Source organism: Perna viridis, chromosome 9, assembly GCF_037379345.1.
Source record: "Perna viridis isolate PV_CMFRI_1.1 ecotype Kerala chromosome 9, ASM3737934v1, whole genome shotgun sequence".
NCBI classification, from domain to species: Eukaryota; Metazoa; Mollusca; class Bivalvia; order Mytilida; family Mytilidae; genus Perna; species Perna viridis.
The window spans coordinates 23,072,888-23,079,619 of record NC_142453.1 but is presented as its reverse complement, the minus strand read 5'-3'; the positions used below and the strand labels follow the sequence as shown (position 1 = coordinate 23,079,619).

Here is a 6,732-nt window from a genome sequence, read left to right as displayed (position 1 = left end):
ATTTATCAATTTAAAAGTAACCACATACAGGTACATGTTCAAATTTAGCTAGTACTATTTGTTATAATAAATTTAATTCACGGATTGCTAATTAATCATGGCGTTCATTGGCACGACGTGGTAAACAATACCGTTTCTCATTGAATTTTGTAAAACTATCCATTATATAGATAGTAGTGTTTTATCAAATGTTCCCAGTGCAATAAATTTTGATAATTCACACTTTGAAAAAAAATCGGTAAGGTAATTTCACTCTCGCGCATTCTCCCGCTAAAACGTCACAACTTTGATATCAATCCACAAATCAGAGAATTTAAGATTCATATTAAATATATCAATAAATTATGAAAAAATCTATATAATAAATAGGATAATCAGTTGGTTATCGTGAATGACCAAAGTATTGTATTCTTTTCTAGAACGGTTGAGGATTTAATTCGTGCGCGGAACAAGTTCCGCACACTCATTAAAACTAGGTGTTTTTCGGCACTGGTGATACTATTTTTCACTCTTTCCAATTAATTATCCTGTTATTTTTTTAAATAGGGAATGGGGTATAGGGATTTTGAATGGGGAGGATGGAGAATTGTTTTATTGATATGAAGAATATATAAAATTTAATTGAAAATAAGAAGTACGCAATGGGGATTATATGGGGGAGGAGGAATTTTCCATGGGGAATGGGTGAGACATATGGTACAAGTGGAAAGTTTATACCACACATAAATCCCCGAAACACGGATTATTTACGTATAATGCGTCATCTATATAGCATAAACTAAGATAACAGGATCTTGTTAAACAATGTGCATTCTTTTAATCAGATAAACTTTAAAATAAGCCTCATATAAGTAAAGAAAAGGTCAGCAAGTTGCGAAGCACAATGTATTCTTATTGGTATGCCGTTCTTTTGCCGGTTAAAAATTCGTATCTGAATCTAAGTGTACCTTTTTGTAGTAACAACGATGTATAATGTTTACCTTTGAATCGGGAGACAAACTGAGTATCGGGAAGAGTAGTATAAAGTTTTAAAAGAAGCATGGGTCTTGATGCCATTGTATTTAGAAAATAATCTACCATTTAAGAATTCCAAAAGATGGCAGTAACAAATGCAGTGGTATGACTGACGACTCTCATTAAAAGCTGTGACTATGGTCGTTGTAAGTTTTAAAAGAGGTTTGGTAGTACATTTTGCAGATACAGCAATAAAATGTTATTTATAAACCATAACGATAATAATCGAGCAATAATCGCTTTTTTTTACCGGACTTTGTGCACACAATTTCTCAAAAATAATCTGTGGTAATTGTTTGCAAAGTTAAATGTACTCAATCAATGATGGATAACTCCATAAGAAAGGCAGTATCTTTTGTCAAATCAGTATTAGATTGTTCTATATACAAGTAACAAGTGAAGCTTGACAGACGTCATCGGAAAGCAAAAGGCTTTATATAAGTGGTATAGCCGTACAAAAATCCTCATTTTACTGACAAGTCAGTATTCCGAATGTATTCATTGCTCTTTAAATGTTTATTTGTATTATCTTTCTTTCAAATGTATTTTTGGATACTTATCTACTATTTCCGCATCATTAATTTTATTAACATCAAAATACCATATTGAATTGAATGAAATCGCCCAAATGTGAATTGCCTCTGAAAGCTTTGTGACTTGTGTCGAGGAGCTTTATTACTGTTGCTGGACTATTACCGGATTACACTTAATTTGCAATATGCCGCATAGAGACCAAGACATGCTTACCCTTCCTGAGCACCTAATGTTGTTTAGTCTTATATTGCTAGTGCTTTAGTTTTCTTTCGTGTGTGTTACATCTTGTTTTCCTTATTTTTATATTTTGTATTTAATCTTTTTTATTCGGTTCGCTAAACTGTTGTGAATATCATTTCATGCCTTCACGGACTGATCATGCGTTTGGAATTTGACGTACTAGTAAATTTATTGTCCAATTATTCACGTTTATGTCGTTTGCTGCGTGTTGTCTTTTTGTCATAAATGTCTCATGATACATAATATCTTTAATTCAAATATCTCTATAAAACTTATGATATACTAAGTTTATGATATGCAGTCTTTTATCGAATATATAAATAACAACGCATCGCCATAGTTGAATTACATTCTATTATTTCTTTGATTACATAAGCACAGTTGTGTAATAATAAACTCCACTTTCTGTCAATCATTTGTGATTTAAGTGGGCATTAGGCATAATATGTTTTTTACCACCATGTGTATTGAATATTGTAGGATTCTTAGGAGGTGGTGGCGGTGGTGGATTTGTTGGCCTCGAATGAGTATTTCCGGCTATTGTAATAGGCTTCGGTGGACCTGCAAAGTAATCAAACACAATACAAATTAATGTTTAAAAGCAAATACTACATATCTTTTATCATGCCACCTGATCATCGATGCATTATTTATTTTAAACATAGTCCGTTTTTCTAATCTTCAAGTTATTCTCCAATGATCATATTGTGATATTTGGCTAATGTACCCGAATTGTTGAGAGTCCTAAAGAAATTTCCGAACACACAAGCCACGCCCAATAAGTCGCGTGCTGCTGATATGGCAATCGAAAATCGATCAAAGTTGTGGTTTCAAATCCTGTTAAGGACGTTATATTATAATTCTAAAATTTTCGATGCATTATTTATTGTAAACATAGACCATTTTTCTAATCTTTAATGTTTAAAAGCAAATACTACATATCTTTTATCATGCTACCTGATTATCGATGCATTATTTATTTTAAAAATAAACCGTTAAATTTTATCGAAAGACTTATGCAGGGCCAAAAACATTTTTCTTTTTCTGGAACAGGATTATGTTGCTACAAGATTGAATTCATCACTACTGAAGTTTTATGGTCGTCATCATGAACTAGTTGATCGTTATGGTGTATCCATCTGCACCATGAAAACTGATTTATTCAACGGATCATAGTTTTCCTTTCCTCGTTTGTCTACCCCTGACTTGACTTTTTATGAAGAACTCGGCGGGTGTTTCAAGAAAAAAAGAGGACACTTACCCTATCGGTGCACCTGGTCCATGCTACCAGTTTTTAGTGGAGTCCGAGTTGCTCATTTACTTTTGTTACTTTGTATGTATGATTTTAGTTACTTTATGTTCTTTGTTGCGTATGTCTGTTTTTCATGTCTGGTCTTTGTCCCTGGATTACATTCTTTTGATTTTCGCTATAACCTTGGTTCCCTTGATTGCTCCTTCACATTATTCGCCCCTTATCATAATTGCGATTTTTGGCTAATTTACCCGAAATGTTGAGATTCCTAATGAAATTTCTATACATATGTATGAACATGTCTAAAATGATCTTTTCAGTTATCTAGTATTTATAGCAAAAACACGAATGACATCTTGTTTTAATTAGATTTATATTCAATTTTAACAATAAAGTCTTTCATATTTTTAGAAATTATAGCTTAATGTTCATTAGTCAATTAATTTAATGTTTCCAAAAAACAACTTATATTTGTATTATCGCCAATTCCTAAAACAGCTTCTTTTCGCTTTTCTGTTTAAAAAAAGATATAACCAACCGATGTCACAATTTCTATCAGAAATATCTCGAAAAATATCCCTTTAGGAAAGTGTAATCAATACACAAAGAAAAATGATAAGTTTTTAATAATATTTAAAAAAAAACACATATTATAAATATTTCATCATTCTGTCATAGTCACCTATACAATTCTGACAGTTTCTACGTGTAGCAAACGGACTGGTTTGATTACCATCAATTAAGCAATCGAACAATTTATAACATTCTTACACACATACCTTTGTCGCTTGTTGTCGTCCACTCATTTTTTGCAGACAAATTGAAAGCGCAGCTATCAATATTTGCTTGAGAACAACTTATAGCTGTATTCTTACATTTGAGTTATTAATAGATTTGAGGTGGAAAAATTAGATTTTATTTTTATTTTATCATTATGTTTTTCCGAAGGATCATTGCATGATTACTTAATATATTACTTTCATATAAATAGCGTATCGCATTATAATATAATATGTTTACTTGATAAATATGTGTATAGTATAACTGTATCTCACAGATCAGTCTTGCATATGTAAATACATGTATGTATATACGTATGTATTAAAATCAAATAAAAATTGATGTATTTTAAATTGTTATATGACTAAAATTTTAAACCAAATAAAGTGTTTGAAAACTCATTGCTATGCTGATATTAGAAAAAGAAGCCATTAACAAATTACTAAGAAGCAGCCTTTATACGAATCATGCACACCAAAATAGGCTACACATTTCTTTTGGTTATTAGGCAGCTTCATATATCTATATGATGAAATGTATAATTATTCATTCCAATCTGTCTGCTCTTAATTCCCTTTATTTTTAAATTATCCAATAAATTTTATATAATTTGTATTTCCTAAGAACAAGGGTTATACATAATGCCATGTATTAATTTCTGTTTAATATAACATTTTAAACAAAGTTTCAAAAATATAAAAAATATGTAGGCTTCCCAACTATGAATCACCTTTTGCATGATTCGTATCTGGAGTGCAACTTACGAACTTGTTCTTTATGGCATTGAAATAGATAAAGCGATATTGACTTTTAATTTGACCTTAACCAGTGTTTAAAAGTGTAAAGAGTACTTATTTCATTTACTTAGGATGGTATTAGTTCTCCAAAATATCTATATCATCTTTCGAAATCTTCTTTTTGACTAAATCTATCACATGAAGGTGTTATTCTGAAGATGCAAAGGCTCAATATAAAACTTACACGTTTCGCTGTATATGTTATTATAATGTTCTGAGGTAATAATAAACGAAAGATAATACAAATATCATAAAGAAAATGACGTGGAATTTATTTTAGCAATATTGCCTTCAAATGTACTTCTATTCTATCCGAACTGCATCGTAGAAGATGAGCACGCTTTATATATACTTCTGCTAGGTATTTAGAGCTTGTGACGGAACAAAACAATCTTTATGATAGTATATGTATTAAGTATATGACGTAATCTCATTGAATTGTATATAACGGTATGAGGAATTGGGAAGGAGAACTAGGATTTTGCACGATAAATGGGGTTGGAGAACGAGACTTTCATATGGGAACTAGGATTGGGATGACGAACGAGGATTTCGCATGATGAATGGGGGTGGAGAACGAGACTTTCATATGAGGACTGGGGATGATATGTACAGTGTGCGTTTATTTATACGCTACGATATTGTGATGAAGTAGTGCTTACTCAAAGATAAAAAGATAAAATCGAAGCTGTAATTGTTACAATTTTTAAAAATTAGGCAATCAAAAAAGAATTATAAGTAAATAAATTACTTTATGTAAAAATATATATTGCTACAAACTGTTCAATATCTCGGAAACCCAGGTGACCAAAAACTTGACATTTAGTACAAGTTCGCATGTTGAACAAGATTATGCAATAACAAAAAAAAATGTCGCCAGTTGCCAAGGCAACCAACTTCCCGCCAAAAGTTCAAAAAGCTCCGATTTTGGTGAAACTTGGCATGCCAAGTCATGATGTCGAAAACACAAAACGTAATATTTTTTTTCCAAAATGCACTTTTTACCTTAATATGTAAAATAAAAATTACAGACTCTGCTAAACGTTATATATCGACCATAAGACTTCGTCCTCGGTCAATTTAATCTTACCGGGTCCATATGTAACGTATTGACTTCGTTAAAAGAATCACAAATGTAAAAAAAAAACATGCCAACACATGACAACACATGGCAACACACTCCAACTGATGTCTTAAATCATTTTTGCTGTAATTATTTTACATAAACCGGAAAGAATAAATCCTCGTCTTTACCTAATTTTAGAATATGTAATGGATGGAAAATCCTTTAGAATGTTGTTTGTTTTCTCATTTTGGACTTTAATTGGAACTTATTTGTTTATATAAAAGTAAACACACATGCAATGTTATGAAACATATGCGAAATTAACTTAATACTTCAATCAAAATACAATAGAAACTTAGTGATAAACGGATAAGCTCTGTACGCGTGCAACAATACATGTATATCGTGCCTGAATATAATTCGTCAATTTAAACTGGAAGAAAGTTGTTTTCGATTCAAATAATTTGGACATCGTTGCAATGATCCTGAAAATGACCCGATCACATAAATTGGCCATTGTTGCTATACAATGTAGTATTTTAGTATGTGCACACTCTGTTTAAAATTTCATCGACGTTTCTACGCGTCGCTGATGATTATATAATGTATGAATAACTCTGGAATGTGTCAAGACATGATTTTAAATTCGCAAAGAGCAGATGCACTTACATAAAGAAGATGCTGGTAGCGATACATCATCTATTTACCCTTTAAAAGACAAGATTTGTTTAGTTATATTTCACGTTGCATCGAATTGGACAACCAAACGAACTTGACACTTACAGGATATGCTTTGATTTTTATGTCTCTGAGTTATCCTTTTATTGTAAAGCTTTGGTGTAATATGCATATATTATCGGTATTATTTTAAAGAGTGCATCAATAGCAATGACTGACTTCACATGAATTAGTAATCAAGGGAACCAAGAATATGGCAGTAATCAAAATAATGTAATCCAGGGACAAAGACCAGACATGGACAATAGAAATACACAAAAAGAACATAAGGTAACGAAAATCACACAAACAAAGTAACACAAGCAAATGAG

At 31.5% G+C, this 6,732-nt stretch overlaps 1 long non-coding RNA gene across 1 annotated transcript; it reads right to left on the bottom strand.

The window, feature by feature from the left end:
• Positions 1 to 2,125: 2,125 nt before the first annotated feature.
• Positions 2,126 to 4,559, bottom strand: LOC148607383 (uncharacterized). Its single transcript, XR_015914864.1, has 3 exons — positions 4,551 to 4,559; positions 3,820 to 3,910; positions 2,126 to 2,349 (listed from the first exon to the last, which is right to left on the bottom strand). It is a non-coding gene; the product is annotated as an uncharacterized LOC148607383 (long non-coding RNA).
• Positions 4,560 to 6,732: the final 2,173 nt, after the last annotated feature.